The sequence below is a fragment of the Primulina eburnea genome, chromosome 12 (genome assembly GCF_022965805.1).
Source record: "Primulina eburnea isolate SZY01 chromosome 12, ASM2296580v1, whole genome shotgun sequence".
Lineage (NCBI taxonomy): Eukaryota > Viridiplantae > Streptophyta > Magnoliopsida > Lamiales > Gesneriaceae > Primulina > Primulina eburnea.
The window spans coordinates 33670377-33697906 of record NC_133112.1 but is presented as its reverse complement, the minus strand read 5'-3'; the positions used below and the strand labels follow the sequence as shown (position 1 = coordinate 33697906).

Genomic DNA, 27530 nt, shown 5'->3' with positions numbered 1-27530 from the left:
ACATGTCATGTGTTGAGTGGATGAGAACATTACTTATATAAGTAGCATCTACCAAGCCGATCAGTTAATAAGTAAACCGAAAATTAATAAATTTTCTTTGGCTTTCCTATAAAAACTTTTTTCATTTGGAATAAAATATGTACGGTTCGGTTTTGATCTGTCTTTTGGTTTGAAACATATAAAATATGTACGGTTTGATTTCGGTTTAATAGACGGAACATAATCTGAAAATGACAAACCAAATCATTTATTTTTTTCTTTTCCAATTTCGCTTGTTGTGTGAATGAAACAAATGAAACTAAAATCTTAATTACCTCATGAATAATTTATTCGAAATTTGTGTAATATTTTGATTCAACCCTCCAATCATGTAGTATCAATGATTTTTTGCATTCGTTGTGTGCTTGTAGAGTCTTTTTTACGATTAATTTGGTTTATATTTAAATAAATATCATATCATAATTATGAAAATTATTGATGTATTAAACTATAATTTTGAAATAATGAATAAAAAAATGAAGAAACAAGAAAAAGAATTAGATAATGGGAAATGTTCGATAAAACGAACCGGGTCGGGGTCGAATTTCTTCCGTTTCCTCTTGAAGAAGAAAATAGTGTTTTAATGTTAAATCAGGAGGGCTTACGGAAGTTGATGAACTGTTAGAAGGTAAACCACACATACAATTTATTTATGGAAATTTCATCTATAGAGTACATGTGTTATATTGTCATCTAACATCGTTGCCCCGACTTAAAAGGAGTGTTTACAAAATATTATACTTTCAGAAAAATAATTAATTTTATAGATTGTCGACATGTGATAAGTGAAAAAAACAAGGCAAAAACTTGTGTGAGACGATCCCACGATTCATATTTTGTGAGACAGGTATATTATTTGGGACATCCATGAAATTTAATATTACTTTTTTATGCTAAGAGTATTACTTGTTATTGTGAATATCAGTAGGGTTGACCCGTTTCACAGATAAAGATTCGTGAGACCGTCTCACAAGAGACCTACTCAAAAAACAAAAGCGACTAGCGTTTTTAAAGAAAAATTATTAGAGGTTAGAATGAAGAGTATTCAAAACGATTTTCATTTATTTACTAAAATATGTAACCACTTTTGAAGATCAAAATTACCATGAGACCAAATCCGAGATTTTCATCAAATTAAGTAGAAGCTAACGCAAAATCATTGAGAAAAACACAAAAACTGATTTTTTAAAATAGCGAGAGAGAAGTCGTTTTTTAGAAGCTGTAACTAGGGATGTAAATGAACCAAACCGTTTGCGAGTTATTTGAAGCTCGATTCGATAAAAGCTCGTTTGGACTCGTTTAATGAGGTTCGTTAAGATAAACAAACCAAACTCAAGCTTTACAGTATTCGGCTCGTTAGCTCGTGAACATGTTCGTTGGTAAGTTCATAAGTAATCTTTTAGATGAAAAAATAATGGTTTTGATATTTGATTTATTGATTTTGCATATTATTTATGAAATATATAGAAAAATCTATTAAATTTATTTATTATAATAAATTTACAAATTTTAATAAGATATATATTTTTCTTTAAATATATAATTTATTTTTAATTAATTTAATGAAAATTTAAATGAATAATTCATATTTATTAAGCTTGTTTAGGCTCGATAAAGGCTTGAATAAGCTCGTGAGCCATGCATATATTCATTAAATAAAGTTCAAGCTTGGCTCGATTATAAACGAGTCAAGCTCAAACATTCAAAAGTTCGACTCGACTCGACTCGACTCGATTACATCCCTAGCTGTAACAGTCACTTAAACATGAGTAAACTGATCAATTTGATTGTCCCTATATTATTTGACTAAATTAATTATCTATATACATTATTATTCTGAAATTATGAATTTTCCCTTTCATCTCACAAATTCATTGATCGTTATCTAATTTCGGTTGCAGTCGTTATTTCTTTTTTTCAGTTGCCTTGCAGTTTTAGTCATTTCTTTGCGAGAGTTTTAACTTGCGGAAAAGAAATTACTAGAATTGCTAACAAATTACTGAAATTGCGATTAATTAGAAAATGAGACTAAAGCCTAATTTTGACAATATAAAAAACTAAAACTATTAAAAAAATGCTAGACGAATATTGCATTTTTTATTTTTTATTTTTAATGTTCAAAAACACATGATATAAATGTATTTTTTTTTAGCACTGATATATGTATATGTATTTGAATGATTATGTGAGTTTTTTTAAAAAAATTCATGTGAGAGTTAAAAGATTTGGGGAAAAAAAGAATAACGAAATAAATTGAAATTTGACAAATATAAATAATTTTTTAAAAAAAAATATTAAGACCAAAATTACATTTTTCTCCTTTATTCGATATGTTTGATTTTTACATCGTATATAAAAATTCACTTTCGTCTTTAGAATACATTTTAAAAAGGCAAAAACTTGTATGAGTCTATGAGACGGTCTCACGTGACGTATTTTGTGAGAAAGATCTCTTATTTGGCTCATCCATGAAAAAGTATTACTTTTTATGCTAAGAATATTTTTTATTGTGAATATCGATAAGATTGACCCGTCTCACAAGATTTGTAATACTGTCTCACAAAAGACCTACTCTTTTAAAAATCGTGATATGTTTGACTTATCGTTTATGCAATTTTTGCTTATAAATATAATCAAATATTAAAAGTATACTTCAAGAATATTAAAAACTACATAGAAGTTCAAAAACAAAACCCGAATCAACACAAGAAATTGAATTATTTTTTCATGTCAAATCACAAAATGCCCCGAGACCATAACATCGGTTCTAAGACAAAGAAGTTCTTTTATCACCTCGTGAAACCGGATACTTGTCAATGCAATCGGCCCAAACTCCATTTTGGGCCTCACTAATAATGGGCCTAACACACTCCCAAATAAGACTAGTGCATTTGAGCCCACTTCCGAAACCTAGCATCCATACCCTATCACTTTTATCAACTCTCTTTTTGGCTTCCATGTAATTAAGTTCATACCACAATGAAGAAGAAGATTGGTTCCCAAATCTATGCAATGTCATAAATGCTGGTTCCAAGTCACTCTCTTCAAGCCTTAAACCCTTGCCGATTTCTCGGATCACCGGCCTGCCGGAAGTTGGCAAGCAAAAATGCTGGATCACTGACTTGAAGTCTGGCACGTAAACGTTGACTGACTTGTCGATATACTTTCTTTTTGAGAATTGATATGATGTATGATAATATCTCAGAGTATGGCAGGATTTTCGAACCGACGACAGATATGTGAGCCTGTATGGTATCTCCAACCATCTGTAATACATACAAGTTTCGAACTTTAGGGGAAATTTTTTAACATGACAATTTACAATACTAAAGTTTTCAATACTTCACAATATATCCAAATTTGGGGGTTGGGGGGTGGGGGTGTGACAAAGTGGAACGGGCCCCCCTTGGCTACAAAAAGATCGACATATGGCTAGATAAATTCATTTTACGCAGTGGACGGACAGCAATTTCAATTTAGATTTACATTAAATCCCAAGACCGGCCCGGTACGATTCTTGTAAAATTTTCCAATGCGATCTCTCTCTTTAGAGGTAATTTGACAAAGACAGATCGAAATTAATGTACAAGGGCCAAAAAATAATTTATTGAAATTGAAATATTTGACCATATTCGTCTCCCAACTCCAAGCATTAATGAAGGAGACCTATAGTTAAGGTTATATACAATGCAACATAAAAATTCTCGTAAATCTGTCTCATAATTCAATTTTGAAATATGTTTCTCCAACCTGATATGATCCAATTAATGAAAACATATCGATTTTTATGTTAAATAGTATGGGTCAACCTATTTCACTGATATAGAATCATGTGATCGGAGATCTATTCATGCTACAACATGTGGAACCCAATTAGAAGCGGATATCAAATTTTGTTCAATTTATATATATTTGTTCAAATTTTGTTCAACTGGAAGACCAAAAGTCCATTTAAATTATCATATGGAACTAGTTTTAAAATTTTTCCAATCAAAAAATTATAAAACATTTTCAAAGTCAGATGGGACCATTTCCCAAGCTAAATATCATGACAGCCATTTTATTATATTATCCAACATATATGAGTTATATAAAATTTAACTGGCCATAAAGTATGCATTAATCTAAAAGAACTGTCAGAAACTACTCGTGTAGCTGAAAGAAGGGAGGATTTGGGCAATAATAGTAGAGAGTACGATTTCTTTTATCAATATTTTTTCGGACTCTTATGCTTATCATGCTAACGTAGTTTGTAGACTATTATGTTAATCCGATTTTATCCTTTAGAGTTTTATATAGTTTTGGGCAAAAACTTGTTTGAGACGGTCTCACGAGTAGTATTTTTGAGACAGATCTCTTATTTGGGTCATTCATGAAAATGTATTACTTTTTATGTTAAGAGTATTACATTTTATTGTGAATATCGGTAGAGTTAACCCGTCAATCGTCATCGGATTAAGACCGTAAGATGGTCTGACACAAGATCCACTCATAGTTTTGATCATCTAATTGATCTACATCTGATATAAATAATTGTGTTTGGTTGGAGAACTTAACCGATTTTAAAAAAATCTTTTGATAAAAATAACATTGTTTGGTTACAAAATCTTTTTTAAAAAACACTTATTTAATTAATTAATGTTCTTTTAAAAACTCATAACTTTCGACTTTTAGACTTTTACTTTTGTTTCAAAATAAAAATAAAAATATACATTTATCAAAACGTAAAATCAACTTACTTTTTTAATAAAATTTGACTTATTTAAAAAAAATTAAAATTACAATTTTTGTATCCAAACTCGCTAATCTGATTGCCAATTCCCATGAAAATGGTACTAAATGTGGGAAAAAAATTCAATTTATCGTGTTAAGACCAAATTTTGACCGTTAAAATTCCAAACGACTTCTATATATTAACTTATACGACGATTTTTGGATATTTTTTTTGAGAAAATATGAAATACGAAGTAGCTGCAAAGGAAGTAGATATAACCTGTATTATGTCTTTTCGTAGTGTAACCCCTGTGAACCCATCCGCATCCTCTTCCCTGAATGCTGAATAATAGGAGCTGTCATCGGATGATGTTTGGGTCCTAACAGTGGAAATCAGCTTATATTTTGCTGTTTTTCTTGCTTCTTTTTTGTTCGTCATCAAAATTGCAGCAGCACCCATCCGAAACATACAGTTGAGCAGCATCATGGACTGATCTTTTCCAGGATACCAACCGGTGGACAAGATCTCAGTGCTCAGAATCAGAGCGGTGGAATTCTCATGAGCTTTTAGTATGTTTTGAGCCATATCGACAGCTAATGCACTCGCGCTGCACCCCATCCCACTGATGTTGAAGCTTTTTATATCTTCTCTCATGGAGAATTTGTTGATCACGATGGAAGTAAGAGACGGGTTCGGGCAAAACCCACTGCAGTTCACGATCAGAATATCGATCTCTGATGGCGAAATCCGGGTTTTCAAGAGAAGATCTTCGACGACAGGGAACAAGACTAGATGAACTTCTTTTATGGCTTCTTGGTGGCTTGATTCTGGTGGGATGAAAGCTATAGCAGGAGGGAGATAGGTATGCTCACCTTGCCCTGATTGAACCAGCACTTTACTCATGAAAGCTACGCTTTCTTCGTCGAGGAAATCCAACTTAAGGGCATGCTCGATGTAGCCTGAGAACGGCACTCTACAGAAATTCGGAGGTTTTAGGCATGAGAAATCGAGCAAGTACACCGGTGAAGGTCTTGAAAAGCAGTGCTTTGATATGGCTACAAGAAGTAGTGATGAGATGGTGAGAAATTGGTAGAAGGGATCCCATTTTTGCAGGATGAATAAAGTTTGTAAGGATAACAAGATTACTAGGGTCGTGTAGTTCATGACTTCAGTGAGAAATGAATGGATTTGGGTAAAAAGAAACTTGTGGGAACTTGATGTTTGGCTTGTTTTGTTCATTGCTCGAGGATTTTGAAGGAAAGTGTTGAAATCTTGGTTTGAAGAGGGGTCCGAGAATGGGTTATAAGCCTATGATGAACTAGTTATTATTAATAAATTCCCTTTGCCACTTGCCTCTTTTTCGTTGTGGAATTATTAAACATTTATCTGATTAATATTTTATATATACATTTCTTTCTAATTTTTAAATGTTTGTTCTACATCTAGATCATTATTTATATAACCTACCAAAATTATAATGTAAAATTTTGAGAATATCAAATATGATTGTTGGAAGAAACACATACAAAAGGAGGAATCTCTTAGATGAAAGAAGAGTGATCGAGTACACAAGAAATGATTAATAGGCATCATTGTAATGAGCCATCGTTCTCGAATCACCATTGATGCACAATCTCTCAAGCAAAGAAATATCCATCTTCACGTTCGCGCATCACCTACATTATATCTGCTTAACCAATGAATACATTCGAGAATCAGGTCACGACTTCAAAGTCTACATCAGATCATCAAGGATCATTATAGTCGCCCTGATGCAACTTATTGCTACACCAAGACGCTACCTCCACGGCATTTCGAATCAAAGGGAGAATAATAACGATTGTAGATGTTAGATTGGATCACCGGACTTGTCGTTTGGATGATCGATAGTGGGTCAATTAGGGCTTGTCGTCGTGACTGACTAAGTATGCTCGGAGTTCTAACTTAGAGTATTATTTCAGTTGGAGTGGTTTGTATAATAGTTTTGTATAAATCAAAATCTTCTAGTGAAACTTTCTTGACACAAAGGAAGATGAGACCATAGAATTTGGTCGTGGACAACGTTCCAAAACAAAATGTGTGCGTTGATTTATTTGTTTTCACATTACCAATTTGAAACAATTATACTTTGATGTCAATTTGGCCAAAAACTTTATCATATCAGGTCAAGTTATTTCCGTATTTTTTTTATAAATCTAATCAACTGATTAATTTAGATCAAGAATAGTTTAATCGGTTGTTAATCCAACTTAAAGCACTTGTAAGATATCCCAACATGTGATATCAGAGCAGGTTTTTCTTGATTTTCATAAGAGTGAGTCTCATGTGAGACCGTCTCACGGATCATAATCCGTGAGACGGGTCAACAATACCCATATTCACAAGAAAAAATAGTACTCTTAGCATAAAAAATAATACTTTTTTATGGGTGACCCAAATAAGAGATCCGTCTCACAAATAATACCCGTGAGACCGTCTCACATGAGTTTTTGTCTTTTCATAATATCAAATCTTATTAACTATATATTTGTAAGTTGCAAAACTGAAAACCATATTTACTAAGACATTAAAAGTGTTGTTTTGTTTTTTTATCTGTTTTTATTGCATATATTAAAACATAATGTATCAGTTCCAGAGTTTGGACAGACTTGCTAAAATCAAGCAATATATCCAACTTTTATACATTATTTACATTAATTGTGTATGCTAGATGTCCGGGGAGAACTGTTAGTATAGAAAAACAAAAAATCTTGTCTAGGGGGAATAGCTTGATTTTATAATATTTGGCAAGGTATATTTTGATCATATATGATTCTAAACGTTAAACTTCGATTAGAATTGATATAAATTTAGTTAAGTGATATTATAAAGTGTAAGAGTTATATTGTTTAACAATTATGGATAAATTGTAAAAAGAGATAATTTGTGTTTTATCAGAATTAAGTGTTGTGTCAAATGTTACAACACTTAAGACAACATGCAGCGCTTATATTATATTTTGTAACACAAATTGACTTTAAATAAATAGATGGACAAGATTAAATTTGCATAAGTATATATAAATACTTGTACAGTGTCTTATGGCAAAAATTAATCACTAGAAAATCAAACCGTTTATAAAAACCTATCACTAGTGATCTTAATCAAAAGCAATTTCCTCAACAAGTTGAGAAAAATAAATGCTTTATAAACCAAATAATTAGAATAAAAACTAAAACAAGAAAGCAAAACGTGATGTCAAAAGAGAGCCACGAAAAACAATATTCAGCCAACTTCGTTACGATATTGTTTGCAGATGTCTCCAACATTCAAAGTAACACGTGAACCAGCACACTTCAAACTAGCAACGTCCTTGCAGAATACTTTCTCTGAAATTCTCAATGTGCAAAGATGCGTGTATGTATGATGGATTGAAGGAGAGAAGACTCGCACCAATGTCCTTGATCTCTTATTTATAGATAAGGACTTTTATCTCTACAAGGAAACCTATTTCATAAGAAAAGTAGAGTTTGATTAGAAATAAACTCTATTTAAGCATTGATATCATATCTCTTCGAATTATCGTACCAAATATTATATCTAGAAGATATTTCCATAATTAACTCATTATCATATAAAGGCAAAATCACATTAAATATTATACTCGATTAACTCAATTAGGAAAAATAATATTAGGGAAATAATTTAAATCTTAATGAATATATCAATTAAATTCGGAAATATTATTTCTTTTCATAAAGTATTGACAAAAACTTGTGTGAGACGGTCTCACGGGTCGTTTGTGAGACGGATCTCTTATTTGGGTTATCCATGAAAAAATATTATTTTTAATGCTAAGAGTATTACTTTTTATTTTGAATATGAGTAGGGCTGACCCGTCTCACAAATTAAGATATATGAGACGGTATCATATGAGACTCATTCTAAAGTATTTGAAGAAATAAAAGCGAGTTAAGTTTGATCAACGTGTTTTATAGGCTTATATAATTATAATCTTGGTAAACAAATATTGAAGTAAAGTGTGGAAATAAGTGTTGGAAAAATAAATTTCACTTATACGAAATATTCGTGTTACATGACTAAAACTTAAAATAAATAAAAAATCAACTCACGAGATTAAAATTACAAAATTTTACGATTTTAATATTAAGATGATCAAATCTCAAAATAGAACGATTTGGAGAACCAATATATATATATATATATATATATATATATATATATATATATATATATATATATATATATATATATATATATATATATATATATAGCATAAGTCAGCCTATATAGAAAGGAAAGATGGGTTTTATTTTATGCATGTACGTAGTGGGCAGAATTAATTCAGAATTGATTGCTATATTTATTTGGGTTTGACTTCGTGCAATAACTTTGAGTTCAATTCACATTTACTTCGTCAACTCCAAACCAGAAGGCAATTGGCAATTTAAGTTCATTTTGAATAAAAAAAAATGTTATCATGAATTTATTATTTTTTTTTACTTTTTTAGCACATGCAGTCTCTCTTTTGTCGGTAAAATATCAATTCATCAGTCAAAGATGTCCTATTACATATATATATATATATATATATATATATATATATATATATATATATATATATATATATATATATATATATAAACATTATATTTTTTTGGTGCATAAAGCAAAAAAAAGTTGCACTTGCCTCAACTTTAGGTGATATGGACTTATGTCGATGAGCATAGGTTGAAGCGTCGCAAAGATGGTTGAATTTTGAAGCCAAAAGTTGAAAATCTAACCCTAACCGTTGTTAAGATGTCTCATATTGGTTGGATATAATTAATAGGAGTTGCATATCTAGACTTAGACAATTCTCCTTCGTCAGTATTTTTGGGTTGAATTAGGTCCAAGTCGCAATCTTAACTATCATTAAAAGCTTACTCATATTTCTACTAATTAATTCGAATATATGACTTATAATTTATTATTAATTATAAAAATATCGGAGCTGATGATTGATATGTCCCTCTAAATTTCATTAAAATCATAATTGTCAACTTCCGGTGAATTAAAACCATCGATTTTAAAACTAGACTCATACCTATCCATCACGGCATTTTTTCTGCAGATATATTTGAGTCTATCCATCACGGCATTTTTTATGCAGATATATTGGTGCATTGAATATATATATTTTAAAGACAAAAATTTGTGTGAGACGGTCTCACGGGTCGTATTTGTGAGAAGGATTTCTTATTTGGGTTATCCATGAAAAAGTATTACTTTTTATGCTAAGAGTATTACTTTTTACTGTGAATATGGGTAGGGTTGATCCGTCTCACAGATTAAGATCCGTGAGACAGTCTCACATGAGATCCACTCTATTTTAAAATCGATGGTTTTAATTAAGAAGTTGACAATTGTAGTTTTATTCAAAATTAGAGGGATATATCACACCTATTGAAAAAATCGATTGGATTATAAATATTAGTGATTTTTGGCACGCTTTATTTGTACAATTTTTTATAATTAATTTGATTTATATAAATTAAAGTAATATTATAATTTCAAATATTAATGGAGTGTGATCCTGCAATTTATTAATTATATTTAAAAAGAAATTAAACCATAATTATGTAAAAAATTCTCTCTTTTTTGTTTAAATTAATAACAAAAATATATATATAGACTGAAATAAAAGTGGTTAGCATGTATCGCTTTGTGAAAGAACATGACAGCATAGTGTGTGATCCGACAAATTATTATCATTTCATGACATCATATTTAATGTTATAACTAATGCACTCCAACTGCCTACCCAAATTTCACTATTGATATTCACATCTTCCGTACATTAAATGAGAGGTGTCCGAATTTAATTTCTTCCATAATTTATATATACATATATTAATAAATATCAACTCAATATGGCCCTATCGGTACAAAATTTAAAAAATATTTTTGAAATAAATCATATGATGTAAAATTTGTGTGAGACGATCTCACGGGTCATATTTTGTGAGACGAATCTCTTATTTGGATAATCTATGAAAAAATATTATTTTTTATGCTAAGAGTATTATTTTTTATTGTGAATATCGGTAGGGTTGACTTGTCTCACGGATAAAGATCCGTGAGATTGTCTTACAAGAGACGTGCTCATCATATGAAATTTTCTATAAGACTTTCCATTGTAAATCTCCTTAGTACAAGCTAGAACGATTTACCTTTTCTTCTCGCATTTTACGTATCGGATTCAAATCTAGAACAATTACACAACCCTAAACTTAGAATAACATCTCTAATCGAAGACAATCAATCATGAGTGAGTCTCATGTGAGACCGTCTCACGGATTATAATCTGTGAGACGGGTCAACCCTACCCATATTCACAATAAAAAGTAATACTCTTAGCATAAAAAGTGATACTTTTTCATGGGTGACCCAAATAAGAGATCCGTCTCACAAATAATATCCGTGAGACCGTCTCACACAAGTTTTTGTCATCAATCATTTACCAATTCACACTATTGATGGGAGGGATAGTAGATTTGGTCGGGTTTTTTTTAGGCTCGAGGCATCACCAATATCATATGTTGTCGCGTACTATTATATATTCGATATTTGCATGTATTATATTGAGTTGGTCTCTAGTGAGACGGTCTCACGAATCTTTATTTGTGATACGGGTTAACCTTATCGATATTCACAATAAAAAGATATACTCTTACCATCAAAAGTATTATTTTTTCATGGATGACCCAAATAAGAGATCTATCTCACAAAATACGACCCGTGAGATCGTCTCACACAAGTTTTGCCCATTATATTAATTGACTATCTTTAGTTTTATGATTGAAAAGGTTTTGTATTAATACTTTCAATGGGTATATAATTGACATAGGATCTAGCTTGTGCTGTGATTCATATAATTTTACTATTATTCGTGTTTAATAATTAAAATTATTATTTCAACATTTATTATATATTGAATTATCTTTGTTTTAACTAAATTATGATGTTCCTTAATTTTTGAAAAAATTAATAATATCTTAATTCGAAATAAATACAAACGTAATAATTTTCTAAAGTGCTTGATATTTTTTATAATATCTAATAATAGTTCATTATATCAAACATGCGTATTAATTAGAAATAATTATATAAAACTTTTACATTTAATTTTGTTAGTAATCTATTTTTCTGATTTGTTTAATAAGAAATCTTGTAAATATTTCTTTTCACATTTCATTATAAATATTACTATTTTAGTTTGGCTAAAAGTATAAGTAAATTATGATCGATACGATTTCATAAATTATTTAGTAAATCTATTTATATTAATATGTGAAGTTTAAATAAGACTTGATATAAAATAATATAATGATAGGTGAGATGAATAATTATAACTACGTGTTGCGTGCTTATCTAATATTTTTATAATTCATTTTGTTTATATTTAAATTAATATCAAAATATAATTATAAGAAATTGTGATGGATCATACTGCAATTTTGATATATGAATTAAAAAATAAATAGAAAAATAAAGATACAAGTACAAATTAAACTCACAGTTTGATGTCTAATAAACAAAGACTTTATCCACTGAACTACATGTGACTTATATTAAAATTTTAATACTTTATTAATATATATAATTATTAAAACAGACCATGACACCAAAAAGTAGTGATTCAAAGTGTCTAAAACTTAATAATATAGTATAGGTAATTAGAGTTAATTAGATGACTACTATTCAAAAACCGTCAGCTAATTTAGATATGATTTTCAAAATTCTAAATTGTGACAGAATCAATGTTTAATAATTTCGTCGCAATTAGCGACGTTATGCGACGGCGTTGCCAATAATTGTGTCGTTCATTTTGCGACGAAATGTTTGATCCATCGCTAATTTTAACAACAGCTTTTCTAATTTCGTATTTAATGATGATTTCGAATTAAACTATCTCTAATTTAACTAACGACGGAGTTAGACAAACCGTCACTAAGATAACGATTGTTTCAATAACCGTGGTAAGTTTAATTTAAAAAAACCGTCTCAAAGTAACCTTTTTTTTTTGGGTAGTGAATCATTCATTAAAAATAATTAAACCAGACTCGTAGATTTATCGTGAGTTGCAAAATTTCTAATAAACACTCGATAGAGTTTGATTGTTTATCGAATCCAAATCTTAAAGTAAACGCAGCCCAACTAAATCCATTCAGCAAAAGGCATTGGTGGATAAAGTGCCGAATTTTAAATCAAAAAAGTTTCTTTTCTAGCCTAGTTTAGAATTGGGCCTATGATTTTTGAAAATTCATTTTTTATTTTTAATCCAAAAGTGAATAAATTATTTTTGAGAACACGTTTTATCCGGATATTAATTTTTCAAATTCTATATCATAAAACTTAATTTATTATTAATACGATATTTATTTAATATAGTAAGTATAAAATGAAGATTTTAAAAACTAATTGAAAATTTAGAAATTATCGTTTTATTTAAATTGTAAGTTTTGGTTCTTGGATATGTGAGCTTTTCCATTTTTTGATGCATTCAACCCGGAATGTATCTTTATTCTCGAATGATGAGAATCAACACGCAGCAAAGAACCAGCTCGGAAATTCGGGACCGGAGTTCGAAAGTCTATAAATAGGTCATTCGAGATTCATTCCGATTGCACCATGTACATATTATCTCTCTCGAATCTAGTAGTATCTTAGGCTTTTCTAGTCGATTCAATAGTCGAGGAGAGTGATGAAGCGCTTCCATAGTAGGCAACAACTCCAGGATAGGTCAACAAAACGAGCGTCCCCAAAGGACTAGCGACGGAAGAAGGTATAACCCGAAAGCCCTAGTACAATAACTTGAGAATAAGATGTTAAGGTCATCTCCGACCCATAGATCTATTTTGGTGCAGTTTCTGCACCAAAATAGTGCAGTTTCTACATCAAATATAACATTCATCTCCAACCCATTTACTTCAAATCTTACGCTAAAGACAAAAACTTGTGTGAGACGGTTTCACGGGTCGTATTTGTGAGACGGATCTCTTATTTGGGTCATCCATGAAAAAGTATTACTTTTTATGCTAAGAGTATTACTTTTTATTGTGAATATGGGTAGGGTTGACCCGTCTCACAGATTAAGATCCGTGAGACGGTCTCACATGAGACTCACTCTACGCTAAAAAGTATATTCCTAGAATATTCTTTTTGTTTAATATTTATTTACAAATTTAACAATATAATTATAATTAATGTTAATATTAGTATTAATTATTAAAATAATATATTATTGAATATATTATTATTAAAGATATCTAATTATTAGCGCTATTTTAGCTCCGTTGGAGAACAATCCTTGCACCAAAATGGCTGATCTTTTCTGATAAGAAGCAAAGTTGCATTATTATATGTTTTTTTTTTAAAAAAAATAAAATAAATAAAGAAACAAAAAAATCGCTGGTCCGTGAGTTATCGTTCGAAGCGTACAAATCAATGGACCATACGTTAGATGTTTTTATAGAACCAAACAAAAAGCTTCAATTCCAAGCCATATCTATTTTGGAATAGTGGGTTGTCCGAAAACTGCGTGCACCGTTTTTCCACTATAATATTTTGTATCGGTGTTTTGAAAATATGAGTTTTCCCTTTTTAATCTCTCGAAATTAACTTAGGGAATTGGGAAAACTATTAAAATTTAAAAAGTTCAAATTGAAAGAACCGATTTTATTTTTATAATTCTAAAAAACCCATTTGTCAAACAAAAACATAATTCATTCTTTCAAGACCCTTGAAAAAAATATTTCAAACTTAATGATTTCTCAGTAAATAAATAATACAAACAAATTATGTAAGAAATTATCTGTATTTAAAGACTTAATGAGTTTGGGATGGTAAAAACTAATATTTAAATAAAATAAAACTAAATTTTTAAAATGATTTATTTTTTGATAAAGATAATGAATCAAATCTACTAAAAAATAAGTTTTTATAATATTTTTTTATTTAACAAAAGTGTAATGTTTTTTTTTAATTTGAGAACATAAGTTTTTTTTTTGTTTATCAAAGTTAATTACTCTAAACTCCTCAACCTTAATAATAACTGGTTACTCTGCACATACGATGCGTGTGTGTACAGTTTGTTTTATCATTATCGATGGACTCAAGCGAAATTTGAAAAATTATGGAGGGATTAAATTGATATTCGAATTGTTGAAATAAAAAAATAAAAATAAAAGTGTGTGTTGAAATTAAAAAAATATATAATATTAGTATCATATAAAGGAAAAGTTGGAAGAAAAAATTGGTGTCCTTCCTAGGTGGTTACTATAATGTCCTCGACTTTAATAAAATAGAATAGATATATGTATATCCCACAATTTATAATTCAAAATTTGCTAATTGCTAAGCGAGTGTTTGCAAAAAAATATATATACTTTTGTAGAAGCGATTAAATTTATAGATTAGAAAGAAGTGATTAGTATTTGAAAAAAAAAATGAATACAAAAAAATCAGAATTAGATAGTGTATGATAAATAAGTTATTCTAATTCTAATATACTAGCATAATCACTTTTGGATAATCAAATCGCCACATTACCAGTTTCTGGATTTCAATTAAATTAAACAAAAGTTAACGCAGAATCTGAGTTTAAAAATATATTCAAAATCCAATAATCACTTTTTTTTTAATGATCGGCTACTTAGAGAATCTTGGAGAATCCCCTTCATCTTTTCATTCGTCCCCACCATTTTCTTTATCATCTAATACGTCCCACCAAGAACTAAAGAACCACAATTTGTTTATGTATGGCTAAGCCAATTATTTCCTCGTACATTTTCACATTCTTTATGCTATCGCAATTAATCTTATCAAGAAATGAACATATCAATCAACTCAAAGTCACAACTCCTCCATTGCCGATTCTCCCCTTACCTTCCTACTCCCAATTGAAATGGCAACAAAGGGAGATCATAATGTTCCATCACTTCGGTGTCAATACCTTCAATGATTCAGAATGGGGCACGGGGAACGAAAGCCCGGCTATTTTCAACCCGACGGGACTCGACACCAACCAATGGGCGGACGCTGCGGCCGAGGCCGGAGTCTCCCTCGTGATACTCACGGCCAAGCATCACGATGGGTTTTGCTTGTGGCCTTCAAGGTACACTGATCATTCTGTCGTTGGAAGCCCTTGGAAACATGGGCGTGGAGATGTGGTTCGAGAGTTCGTCGATGCGATGAAGGCTCGAAATGTGGATTCGGGATTGTATCTGTCGCCGTGGGATCGACATGATTCAAGATATGGACATGCTAACAAGTACAATGAATATTACTTGGCTCAATTGCAAGAACTTCTTAAGAGGTACGTATGTTATACTTTATATGTAGGTTTCTTAGAGGAGCATGAATTAATTAATTAATTAATCACTCCAAATTTGAGCAATCAAAACTTGAAAATAACATAATATATCTAATAAATCAAGTTCATTTTCTTCCTAGTTCATAGATCCCAAAAGGCGCGCCCACGCACACACGTATATTTTATATTTATGTTTAAATCTATTTAAGCTTTTATTAGGTTTTCGAGAATTTATAATTTTGATATATTTTTATATAATTTCCTATATAAGTACATACAAGCATATTTACCACAAAAATTTATCGAGTAGGTCTCTTGTGAGACGATTATCTGTGAGACCCTACTGATATTCACAATAAAAAGTAATACTCTTAGCATTAAAAATAATATTTTTTCATGTATGACCCAAATAAGAGATCTGTCTTACAAAATACGACCCGTGAGACCGTTTCACACAAGTTTTTGTCAAATTTATCAACTAGAGATTTGAGCTATCAATATACAAACTTATTTTTCACAAACATAAATTTTTAATTCAAAAACTATTAAAGGAGTGATATTTACGCTTCAAATTTTGTTAATCATACTTCATCCTACATTTTTTATTCATGAGGTGACCATAATACCCTTTGTTAGTCTTATTTTATACATATAGTTGCACCTAATTAAAGCTCTAGTTAATGTTTTTCCATTTTATTCATTTATTTCCGTAACATGAATATTCTTTTTTTTTCTTTCATTTAAGTTTTTCTTATTTAATAAACAAATTAAAATTTAAATAAAATTTTGACATAATTTCTGTATTATTTAGTAATTCTAAAAAGGCAAAAACTTGTATGAGACAGTCTCACGGGTCGTATTTTATGAGACAGATATCTTATTTGGGTCATCCATGAAAAATATTACTTTTTATGCAAAGAGTATTACTTTTTATTGTGAATATCGGTAGGGTTGACCCGTCTCACAGATAAAGATTCGTGAGACCGTCTCACAAGAGACCTACTCTTCTAAAAAAATTTGTGATGAATTTAATAAAATAATAATATTGTCTATTAATTCTACATCTTTAAATCATTATCCGCCTAGATACATAAAAGTATATCAAATATTATTTTAAAAAACAGATCAAAACCGAATAATATTAGTTATAGTTTAATTAAATGCAATTCATATAAAAAAAATTGTAATTTTTGCAGGTATGGAAGTGTTCAAGAGATATGGTTTGATGGAGCAAAAGGTCCAAATGCCCCAAACATGAGTTACTACTTCAATGATTGGTTTTCAATGGTGAAGGAATTGCAAAGTACAATCAACATATTCTCCGACGCCGGACCAGATGTCCGGTGGGTCGGGGACGAGAAAGGGTTCGCCGGTAGCACTTGTTGGTCCACCATCAATCGGACCTCTCTATCAATCGGCAATGCTAGCATTGTTGAGTAAGTAAAGTGAATTTATTATGAGTAGGTCTCTTGTGAGATGGTTTCACGAATCTTTATATGTGAGACGGGTCAACCATATCGATATTCACAATAAAAAGTAATACTTCTTAGCAAAAAAAATAATATTTTTTCATGGATGACCCAAATAAGAGATCTGTCTCACAAAATACGACCCGTAATATCGTCTCACACAAGTTTTTGTCTTATTTTATCACTTTTTTTAAGTAAAAAAATTCAACAAATTTTTAGTGTTATAATGTGTGTTAATTAGATAGCTTTCGCTTTCATAATAAATTAAAACTTAAAGTTTTAAGTTTCGAACTATTGAAGTGGGACGGGTTTCCCGCAAGGAAAAATAATTGATGGGTATCTTTTGCAATTTTTATGGTGCAGCTATATCAACAAGGGTGACCCGAAAGGGACGGATTGGCTGCCAGGCCGAGTGCGATGTTTCCATCCGAACAGGTTGGTTTTGGCACAAGTCACAGTCACCAAAAAAGCTAAGTGAACTCCTTGAGATTTACTACAATTCCGTGGGCCGAAACTGCGTGTTACTCCTCAATGTGCCACCAAACTCAACCGGACTAATACCCGAGTCCGATGTGCGAAGATTGAAGCAATTCAGACGAGCCATCGACACCATCTTTTCCTCGAACTTGGCCTTAAAATGTTCGGCCCATGCAAGTAGCCAACGCGGAGGCGAAAGTAGTGATTATAAACCCGAAAACGTGCTAGATGATGACCATCTGTGGACATATTGGGCTCCGAGTGAAAAGGAGAGAAGAGGTCAGTGGATCCAGTTTAGGGCGAAAACGGGGAAGATCAAGTTTAATGTAGTTAGGATTCAGGAAGCCATTGGACTAGGCCAAAGGATCAAGAAACACGAGATTTACGTCGACGACGGGGAGATGGTTGCGAAGGGAACCACAGTAGGATACAAGAAGCTGCATAGATTGGAGAAGGGTGCCGTTGAAGCATTAGTGTGAGGATCAAGATTGTGAAAGCAAAGGGGGTGCCTTTGATTTCGTCTTTCGGGTTGCATTTCGATCCATTTTGGAATCCTCAAGGGGAAGTTGATTCATAAATAATTCACCAAGTTGGCATTCTTGTGGTGTTATTGGTTCATATGACTTTTCTCACTATCTATCTTTAAAATTTGTTCAAAATAAATATATAAATTTATACTGTATCATTAGTCTTATATTTGTAATTACTTATCCGGTTATCCCTCTGTTTTTGCCAACTTTTTATGAGATGATTTTGTCTAATTCTGTTGACCTTCTTTTACACCATATCCCCTATATAACAGATGACGTCTCCTTAGAAACAGGGAGTCTTTTTTACATCTAAAAATGATGATGGAAATATATCAAGCAAGCATATATTTTCTAATAGATAAAAGCAAGCATATAATTTCATGAAATATATTTCATACGCAGATAAAAGCATCCACAGTCGACAATTGATGACTTCCTACTCACAAACTTATGCATCGATTGTCCTTGAACGGGCACGAAGATGGAGCCCTCCATTGATCTGCAGCGTTAGCATGGTTCTGTACTTCACCGGTTTCGTTTCATCTACTAAATTGAACACGAAGGCGCTCAGCAATACCGACGCAAAAATTTTCATCTGCCTGTAAGCAAATTCTTTTCCCAGACAGATCCTTGGTCCCGCCTGCATACCATAACTTGGCTTTCGTGAACCAATCAATATGCATTAAGATCGGTCAAAACAGAATCGAACTAAAGAACGAGCTTACCTGAAAAGCTGTGAATTTAAAAGAGCTTTCATGCTGAAAAACTCCATTTTCATCGAGCCATCTCTCAGGACGGAAAACCTCAGCATCCTCACCCCACAAAGATTTCATCCTTCCCATAGCATAAGGTACATATGAAATCAAGTTTCCTTTCTTGATACTGAATCCATCTGGTAAAGTATCATCCGAAAAACACATCTTTCCATCCTATAAATGAAACCATGTAGTAAGAAACCTATAGATACGTCTATATGCAATCTTAAACAGAAATCGAAAATCGATTGTTACTGCTGGCACTGCAGGATATAGTCTGAGAGTTTCACTGAGAGCAGCATGGAGAAACTGCATCTTATCTAGTGCTTCTTCCGTAATACTCTTCGCTATTTCATTGATACTCGAATTTTCTTTAAGATTTGCTGCCTCCTGCACTTCTTTTACAATCTTTTCTTGTACTAGTGGGTGTTTGCACATCATGTAAAAAAACCATGAAAGAGTACTAGCTGTCGTGTCTTTTCCGGCAATTATAAAACTTAGTATTATGTCCTTCAGGTACTTGGGATCTGTTTCATTCATTTCAAGAAACCTCGACAAAATATCTCCTCTAGTAACCTGTAATCCAAATATACAGATTCTTACCATCATTAATCAATTGGAAAGGATTCGATAATATTTTTAGTTAACTCACTTGAAGGTCGTCTTTGGGTTTGTTCACTTGTTCAGTCTTGCTTTGTATGACCTTGTAAACAAATGCATCCACGATTTTCATACATCTCTTCAATGTGGCTTCTGAGCCAACGTTGAGGAACTTTTTGATTGGCCACGACATGTCCACATAACGGTAACACGTCATTTCACTTGCTTCATCAAATGCCTTGGAAAATTGGGTACCTTCATCTGTTCCACGCATGCTGTCTAGATCCACACCAAGCACAACCTTGAAAACCGAGTCTAACGCACCTTTCATGAACAAATCCTGAAAATGTCCAATGAAAATTATTCATTTCCTGTCAAATAAAGTATTAGGAATGATTCTTTTATAGTTTGTTTATATCAAGAAATGATAAATACTTGGATTTCTATCATCTTATTCGAGGTCGTAGCTTCAGACACTATCTTTGCAAGTTTAGCTGCATTTGTCTTAAACACGCCAGCTGCTAAAATCCCTCAAGTTTCTCGTGGAAAATTCATAACTCGACATTTTTCTTTGGTGGCGCCACCTTTCACCGTCAACTGTAAAGATCCCGTCCCCTAGAAGACCTTCCAAGATGTCGTGGTGAAACGACCCCTGATAAATTCAAATTTTTGGGACATTATAGAAGGTGAGAATTGAGAAAACCTTGGTAGTAAACCCAATACAAAATCAAGAGCACAAAAATACAAGTTTCCTACGTCACAATTAGTATATGTATGAGGATATAAGGATAGATGGTACCACCACCCTGTACAAGATCCTCAGCTATATTTTTATCAAATCCAATTCAGATAGTAATATCCACAAAGCTGAGTGTCGGAAAGCTCAGACTCCTACTTTCCTGAAACCAATGGCTTACTCAAGCCAAGCTTACTGAATAGAAGCCAACAGAAAACTCCCTAAACTCGGACTCGAAAATGGAATTCGAAGAAAAGGGGATTGCTCTCATATGATACATTTTAGGGGACCCAGTATGGAGCTAGTGGTCTCCTTGTGATCTTATTCTTATTGTGCGCCTTGTGAGCACGTTTGGATCCGCAACCGCAATCGCTCGACTATTCCCCTGATCCAAACCCAGAAAGGACCTGAGGGAACTGCAGCATGGGGGATGTCCGCATCTTGTTGCTAGGCTCAATCGTCAGAAACTGGAAAGGTCTAACTCTTCAGTGATTGAGGAGTACATCTTACGCTATGTGAGAGATCATAGAGTAAATATTCTCGTACACCACTTATGGTAACCTTTGTTTTTCCTAATTGACTAAATGTAAATTAAAAGTCTATAGCTGCAAATTATGTCTCTGTCTCAATCCAAGTTTGATTTCAAATATTCAAGAACAGTGATTTAGCAATCTAAATTTGAATAACCATCCATATTTCTATCACTCTTCGTCTCAGAAGTGGAATGAAAATTGATAATCTATGAGAAATATTTATCCTAGCTACATCAGGAAACCTTAACACTAACAGTAAGATCACTTTCCCACTTCGTTTTCTTTTTTTTTTATGACTAAAAGCAACCAAAAGAGCTTGAAGCATTATAAGCACTCTTCACAACCAAGAAACATGTTTTTGACATTCAATGATGAAGCAAACCTAACCATAATGATTTTTTCACTTATATCTCACATATTTTTACAGGATGTAGCACAAGTAAAACTATAGTGGATGACAACCACGCAATTCAAACATTTTAAATCATAAGACAACCCGAAATTTTTCGACAAGTCCCCTAGCAAAACAATTGTTCTTTACCAACTATTTGAAGACGGCATGAGAAACTCATTATTATTGAATAAAGCTCGCGTCGCTACACAAAAAGTAATGTACAGGAACGACAATGCGACTACTCACATTCTCTAAGGCATAAAACATCCCAGACTACATATTTTGATCCTCTTCTACACAGCCAATTGTCGTCACAATACCAAGAAAATAATTGAATGTCCCGAAAAAGAATCTGGAATACTCCAAAAGTAAACAGAGTGCGAGGAGAAATTAATTACCTTTCCGTAGTTGGCAAAATTTGTTTTGAGAAAGTACTCAACAATTGCAGGATCAGAAGTGTAAATTTCAATATTATCCAGATAAACGATTCTGAAAGTCATGTTCTTGCGGGTCAACTCAGTGAGGTAGTCATAAATGTTGTTGAAATTAAACAGCAGATGCAAAATCGTGCCTCCGAATGGATGATACTTTCTCTTGTCGTTTCTTGAAAATCTGAAGATAACCCATATCAGAAACACCCCAAAAATTGCAGAAAAAGTTGGGAGAAACATAGGATTCATGTAAGAACTTCGTGCTCCTGAGCATGTATTAACAAAAATTCTCACAACTTTTCCTACTGTAACTGACTGAAACTCTGTGTCTGAAATGAAAGGGCGGAAGATGGAGAATGCCGTGTGGGCCTTTAACCGAATAATTTCACAAGTAATCAAGAAATTTGTTGACTCGCCACTCACCAAGTCTACGGACCTCAATTTCCTTGTTCCTTTTTGCCTTTCCGCCAAGTGTTCATAGACCAACTATTTCCCGGGAAAAAAGAAAAAAGAAAAAAGAAAAAAAAGATACAAATTACAATAATATAATAAAGGCAAAAATTTGTATGAGACGGTCTCACGGGTCGTATTTGTGAGACGGATCTCTTATTTGGGTCATCCATGAAAAAGTTTTACTTTTTATGTTAAAAGTATAACTTTCTATTGTGAATATGGGTAGGATTGACTCGTCTCACAGATTAAGATCTGTGAGACGGCTCATATGAGACGCACTCTATAATAAATTTAAAAATCACGAAACACATTGAAGCATTGATATCGAGCATTGCATAATAAAGAGCGATTAATAATGAAAAAATGGTTTTATTTTTAATGTAATTTTAGTTGTTTTAAGTTAGATAAAACTATATAAACAACATAAATTTAAGATTAAATACGTAAATTTTCTAGTTCTAAAAAATCATACAAATTTTAAAAATATAATAATTAATAGTTTCCAAACAATCTACAAAATTATATTGTAATGTAAATAAGTTCATTATCAATTACTGTGTCATATTTTTAAATAAAATATTCTTGATTTTTTTTTTCAATATTTATATATTATCGTAAACTCATTTAGATTCAAAAAATAAAATGAATCTCTTTTTATAATTGTTCAAATTTAAAAGTGGATATTACATTAGCATGTTTAACTTTAAATGAGATTGTCAATGAGGTCTTGATCCAATGATTAAGGTTGAGATCTTGAGACTTTTTGGTATCAAGTTCTAGTCTCATCTAGTGAGGGTAGTTTTCCTAATATATTTAGGTAGATTTAGTTGTTTGTTTTTTTTTTTTTTGCTCAAGATAAACAATCTCTGGTCAATGTTCAAGTCTCGTCAATAATGCGAACAGCTACATTATATCTTTGTAATTTAGAACAATATCATACATGTACTCTAAAAAAAAGTTAAACGAGATTAAATTTAGTTTAAGCGAGTGTTTAGAACACTGGCTTTTTTTATACAACACAGCTCAAGAGAACTTAAATAAATATAATAAGAGTCGTTATTATATATTATTAGGCTATTAAGATGAGCTTTTACAAAGCTTATAAGCTATGAAAATTTTATTGTAATTTTTTAAAAAAACAACTTATAAACTTTTTTTTAAAAAAAAAGTGGGGGAGATCCACATTTATTTTTAAGATCTTATTTGAATGTCTTTGAAATACCAAATTATCCTTCAAAATTTTTTATAACATCTCAAATATATTCTCCTATAACATAATATATAAATGTGAAAATCATTTTTTCAATCCGTTATGTTTGTCATTTTGCGATTTTAGTAATCTGTGTACTCAATTTAAAGTCTTAGTTATGTATATTTACTTAGGTATGAAAACTAGTTTTCATTTCTTCAAAGAAGATGTTTAAAGTTGAATGAATGGTTTATTCAGATATAAGGAAATACTAGTAATTTCATACAGAGATGTGGCCATCGAATGGTGGGTGCATCGATCTCTATTGGGTGTTGTTTTAGAACTTAGGGTTTGAGCATTGTTCATCTGGGAAAGGATAAGAAGCAGGCAGGCTGCTTTTCAATCCCTTGAATGGTTGCTTCATTTTTATTTTATATGTTAATTTACTTTTTTTATTTATTGTTTTAGAGTAGTTGATGATTTGTTATATGTAGGAATTTATAAAATATTGGCTAGAAATTTTTTTTTATTTATTGTTTTAGAGTAGTTGATGATTTGAACCTCTCATCTTCGACAATCATGTTATGTAAAATAATGCATGCTAACATTATATATTTTACTTTTTTCTGTACCAATAACGAGCTGGACATCTGACAATTGCCCATCGAGCTTGGAGCACCCCAAATGCTCGTTCAACATCTTTTTTTGCAGACTCTTGTCTTTCCTTAAAAAGCCTCCTCTTTGGATCCTCCGGTCAAGGAAAAGCCTTAACGAAAGTGTCTCATTCCGGATATATTTCATCTGTTAAATAATATCCCTTCGTATATTGAGTATGTTAAATAATACCCCCGCGTGTCAGCAAATCAGCGACGGTATTTCAATTTCTAAAAAGCCGTCGCTAATAGCGACGGTATTTCAAAAACCGTCGCTAATTGTCCAATTTTTTTAAAAAAATAAACTAACGCAAGAGCGTTTAGTTATTTGAACATCCCATACCCTCTCTCCTGTGGGTGGGCGTTATAAGTTATAACGCCCACTCACAATGGAGAGGGTAACACCCATTTAACACCTCATTGTGGGTGTCTTAATAGCCAAATATTATTGGTATTATAATAATAATAATAATTATTATTATTATTATTAAACATTTTTTTTATTATTTTAAATAGTATTATGAGTGGGTCTCATGTGAGACCGTCTCACGGATATTAATCTGTTAGACGGGTCAACCCTACCCATATTCACAATAAAAAGTAATACTCTTAGCATAAAAAATTATACTTTTTCATAAATAACTCAAATAAGAGATCCGTCTCACAAATTTGACCCGTGAGACCGTCTCACACAAGTTTTTGCCTAGTAGGGTGTGTTTTATGTGAGACCGTCTAACGGCTCTTAATCTGTGAGACGGGTCAACCCTATGGATATTCACAATAAAAAGTAATATTCTTAACATAAAAAGTGATATTTTATCATGGATGACGTAAATAAGAGACCCGTCTCACAAATACGACCCGTGAGACTGCCTCACACAAGTTTTTGCCAATAATTTAACTGTTGTACAACCATATCGAATAAAAAATGTAAATCCAAAAAAAAAAATTATGTAAACTTCTCCAACAGAACCTGAATTTCGCCTAGCCACCGCTTTGTCTGCCTAGCCTGTCTAATACGAAACATGTCTCGTGAGAATAGAGTTCGAGATATGAGCAAGGACGTGACCGACCAAATCTCCCGGTACATAAGAAAGAGTATAAATATGAAGGTAAAAATTTGTGTGAGACGGTATCACGGGTTGCATTTTGTGATACGGATATCTTATTGGGTCATCCATGAAAAAATAATTTTTTTTATGCTAAGAGTATTATTTTTTATTGTGAATATCGGTGTGGTTAATCCGTCTCACAGATAAAGATTCGTGAGACCATCTCACAAGAGACCTACTCAAATATGAATATACAAGGATGTGACCGACCAATATTATAAGTATGATATTTTTCGAACTCTGCTTTAGAGATGTCAATGGAGTGGGTTTGGGGCGGGTTTGGCTAAACCCAATACCCTCCCCATGAAAAAAAAATTGACCCATTACCCGCCCCACCCCGTTTAAATATTTTTCGGACCCACCCCACCTCGAATACGAAACGGGGCCGGGTTGTAGTAACCCGATTCCTAATTTGAGTTAATTATCGGATTAATTATATTTTCGGTGGGATCGGAAGGACCGAACAAGTTCGGATCGTCCGATGAGTTCGGATCGTCCGATGAGTTCGGATCGTCCGAGCCAGGTGTCGGACCGTCCGAGACAGGTGGCTGGACACGTGGAAGGGTTCTGGACACGTGGTAAGGTTCGGATCATCCGATTGGGGTTCGGATCGTCCGAGACAGGTGGCTGTACTCGTGGAAGTCATGCAAGGATCGGATCGTCCGATCAGAGTTCGGACCGTCCGAAGTGTGCCGGATCGGAGCTTCCGAAATGGTTCGGATCGTCCGAACATTGGCTATAAATAGAGGCGCGAGGCTTCATTTGTGACTCGCCAATTCAGAGAGTTCCATAGCATTTCAGTCGTTTCTGTGAGATTCTAGTCTTTTTCCGAGGTTCGGGCACTAGCGGGGAGCTGCTGGTCTTGTAGCGGAGCTGTGCTCTAGTTGGGAGCTAGCGGCATCAGTGGGCTAGCGACGGACGAAGGTTTGGAATTGTATCAGTATTATCTCAGGATTATCTAGTTAAGTCTGGTAGATAAGTTTTAGTGATGGTTTTCACTTGATGAATAGGCTTGGACTAGACCTGTTGTCTGGTTATTCCAGTGGATTAGGATTGCTGTGATAGAGGTACGAAAGTACTATCCGAGATATCCTGGTCGAGTATACATTCTTATATGTGTTGCATGATTATGTGGTGCATTGTTATATGTCATATGATGCATGCTATTATGTCACGATTTATGATGCATGTTGCATTTCATGTTGAGCCGTATCTCCTTCGAGATAGCCTTTACTGTTGAGCTGTATCTCTTTCGAGATAAGCTATATATCTTGTGGGGCCGCTCAGCCCTGTCTTGTCTTGTGGACGCATGGACACCGAGAGTACACAGTGGCCGACGGGTCGGGAGGGCTTCGGTGATCCGGGACATTTTAGGTCCACGTCTGTTCTTGCAGTGGATGCAGTGACCCAGAGGTAGTACCGCGCGGCACTATCCACTTGGCGCCTCTAGACTGAGCATTTTGAGATCTTTTGTGACTCCTGTTTCTTGACTACCTTGGTATCATATCATAGCATGTGCATTTCATATAGGTTTGTATACTCATGCTTTTGTACTGGGCGTTCTTATCGCTCACGTCCTCGGTTTTGTTTATCTTGGACACCCCATTTCCACGGGGCAGGCCTCAGGTTGGATGGCTCAGGAGGAGCAGGAGGAGGACATTGAGTAGCTGGTTGGTTTAGTTTTCAGTGTTTTCCATTTGATTTGATATGATTGTAGCAGATACTTTCAGTTAGTTGAGTATTTTGGATTTCGATTGGGTTGTATAAACTATTGTTGTTAACCATATTTCCGCTGTTATCTCTGATTTTTATTATTTAAGTTAATTGCATGCTTAGTTCTCAACTAGTAGGTGATTCTGGAACGGGTCACTACATTTATGGTATCAGAGCATGCTTACAATTTTGGGATATAGATTTCTGTTTTGGGATTTTCGTTGACCATTTTACCCCATTCTATCTTGTAGCGATGGCTGACCACTTTGATGACGAGAGTAGTCAGGGGAGTGTAGGTCGTTGGGGCGACCAGGATGATCATAGGCGTCATCGTGAGCATCGTCATCGTCGGGATGGTCCTAGGCGTTTTGAGTTG

General features: G+C 32.9%; 3 pseudogenes; 1 reads left to right on the top strand and 2 right to left on the bottom strand.

Moving 5' to 3' along the window:
• Nucleotides 1-2769: 2769 nt before the first annotated feature.
• LOC140807934 (3-ketoacyl-CoA synthase 5-like) lies at nucleotides 2770-6103 on the bottom strand (annotated as a pseudogene).
• Nucleotides 6104-15449: 9346 nt separating this feature from the next.
• Nucleotides 15450-18737, top strand: LOC140807198 (alpha-L-fucosidase 1-like; annotated as a pseudogene).
• A 176-nt stretch (nucleotides 18738-18913) lies between these two features.
• LOC140807197 (cytochrome P450 704C1-like) lies at nucleotides 18914-22510 on the bottom strand (annotated as a pseudogene).
• Between the last annotated feature and the right edge of the window lie 5020 nt (nucleotides 22511-27530).